The 2,500-nt window shown below is 51.4% G+C and overlaps 1 protein-coding gene across 1 annotated transcript in view; it reads left to right on the plus strand.

The window, feature by feature from the left end:
• LOC134462927 (prolargin-like) overlaps nt 1–2,500 on the plus strand; it is a 45,207-nt gene that overhangs the window by 26,540 nt on the left and 16,167 nt on the right. The gene's annotated exons all lie outside the window — the stretch shown is intronic.

Below are 2,500 nucleotides of genomic sequence, written 5' to 3' on the forward strand. Positions count from 1 at the left end.
TATAGTAGTGCAGGTGGAATGTTCAGTCGCAGATATGGTGGTGGGGGATGGGGAGGGGGGGTTGTCAGTGGCCTTGCTGGCTAGAGGCTGACAGTGGGGGGGGGGGGGGTTGTCAGTGGCCTTGCTGGCTAGAGGCTGACAGTGGAGGGAGAGTGGGTTGAGTGTTCAGCATCTTGATCGCTTGGTGCATTGTGCTGCTCGCCAGCCGGGTGGTACGGGAACGGAGGCGCCTGTACCTCTTTCCAGAGGGCAGGAGGCTGAACAGTTTGTGTGCAGGGTGGCTTGTGTCTTTGATGATCATCAGTGCTTTCCGGGTGAGGCGTGTGGTGTAAATGTCCTGCAGGGAGGGGAGTGGTACTCCAATGATCTTCTTCGCTGTGTTCACAACACGCTGGAGTGTCTTCCTGTTTTTCTCCGTGCAGCTTCCTCCCCACACTGTGATGCAGTTGGACACGACGCTCTCTATGGTTCCTCTGTAGAATGTTGTCATGATGGAGGGTGTAGCACTTGCCTTCTTTAGTTTGCGCAGGAAGTAGAGACGCTGATGGGCCTTCTTCGCCAGTGATGTAGTGTTGGTGGTCCAAGAGAGGTCGTCGCTGATGTGCACTCCAAGGAACTTGGTGCTGCTCACTCTCTCCACAGCATCGCCGTCGATGGTCAGTGGTGGCAGTTGTTTTTGGACCCTTTGGAAGTTGACAACAATCTCCTTGGTCTTGTTGACATTCAGCAGGAGGTTGTTGTCTTTGCACCATCTGGCCAGCAGGTCTACTTCTTCTCTGTAGTGAGTCTCATCGCCCTTGGTGATGAGGCCCACCAGTGTTGTATCATCCGCAAACTTCACTAGATGGTTAGTGCTGTGGGTCGTTGTGCAGTCGTGTGTCAGCAGCGTGAACAGCAGGGGGCTGAGAACACAGCCTTGCGGAGCCCCCGTGCTCAGGGTCAGGGTGCTCGAGGTGTTGTTCCCTACCCGTACTGCTTGTGGTCTTTGCATCAGGAAGTCCAGCAGCCAGTTGCAGAGGGAGGTGCTGAAACCTAGTTTGTCCAGTTTTCTGATGAGTTGTTGTGGTATTATGGTATTGAATGCTGAACTGAAGTCAATGAACAGCATTCTCACATATGAGTCTTTATTGTCCAAGTGGGTGAGGGCTGGATGGAGGGCAGAGCAAATTGCATCCTCCGTGGATCGCTTGGCTCGGTATGCGAACTGGTAGGGGTCTAGGGTGGGGGGTAGGGTGGCTTTGATGTGTGACAGGACTAGCCGTTCGAAGCACTTCATGATTATGGGCGTCAGTGCTACAGGACGGTAGTCATTGAAGCATGATGGTGATGATTTCTTCGGCACAGGTATGATGGTAGCAGCTTTGAAAAGTGATGGGATGACTGCTTGCTCCAGAGAGATGTTAAAGATGTCTGTGAAGACATCCTTCAGCTCTTCTGCACAATCCTTCAACACTCGGCCTGGTATGTTGTCTGGGCCAGCTGCTTTGCGTGGGTTGATGGTGGCCAGTGTCCTCTTAACACTGGCAGAGGACAGGTAAAGGGGTTGATCATGGGGGGGAGGGGGAGTTTTCTGTGGGTGAGTGTCATTTTGTGCTTCAAAGCGGGCAAAGAAACTATTCAGATCGTTTAGCAGAGAGGTGTTGTTGTCACAGCTTCGTGGTGCAGGCTTATAGTCCGTGATGGCCTGTATGCCCTGCCACAGGCTCTGTGCATCTCTGCTGTCTTTGAAGTGTGTTGTTATTTTGTCTGAGTATTCCTTTTTTGCTTTCCTGATGCCCTGGGACAGGTTAGCCCTTGCTGTCTTTAGGCCAGCTACGTCTCCTGCTCTGAAGGCTTTGTCTCTGGCCCTCAGCAGTCGGTGAACGTCTCCTGTGAACCATGGCTTCTGGTTGGCCCTGGTAGTGATGTGTTTTATTTCTGTAACATCATCGATGCATTTTGTGATGTAGGAGGTCACGGTGTCTGTGTACTCCTCAATGTCAATGTGATTGCTGTGGGTGGCAGTTGTTTTGAAAATGTCCCAGTCTGTGGTTTCAAAGCAGTCCTGAAGTCGTGAGATGGCTCCCTCAGGCCATTTTCTCACCTCCTTCAGAACTGGTTTGGTGAGTTTTGCCTTTTGTCTGTAAGCTGGCAGTAGCAGAATTGTCGTGTGGTCTGATGATCCAATGTGGGGGATGGGCTTTGCCTTGTATGCTCTCTTCTGATTTGTGTAAACGAGGTCCAGGGTGTTTTGTCCTCTTGTTGGGAAGTTGACATGTTGATGAAATTTTGGAAGTACTGTTTTGAGATTTCCGTGGTTGAAATCTCCTAGTACCACTGTGAAGGCATCTGGGTGTGCATCTTGTTGTTCACTGATGCCCCGATGCAGCTCGTTCAGTGCCTCGCTTTTGACGCCATTTTTGTTGCTGGGTGGGAGGTAGACGGCGACTAATAGGATAGCGGAGATTTCTCTGGGTAGATAGAAGGGTCGGCACTTGATAATCATGAACTCCACTCGTGG

This window comes from Engraulis encrasicolus, chromosome 14 (genome assembly GCF_034702125.1).
Source record: "Engraulis encrasicolus isolate BLACKSEA-1 chromosome 14, IST_EnEncr_1.0, whole genome shotgun sequence".
Classification (NCBI taxonomy): Eukaryota; Metazoa; Chordata; class Actinopteri; order Clupeiformes; family Engraulidae; genus Engraulis; species Engraulis encrasicolus.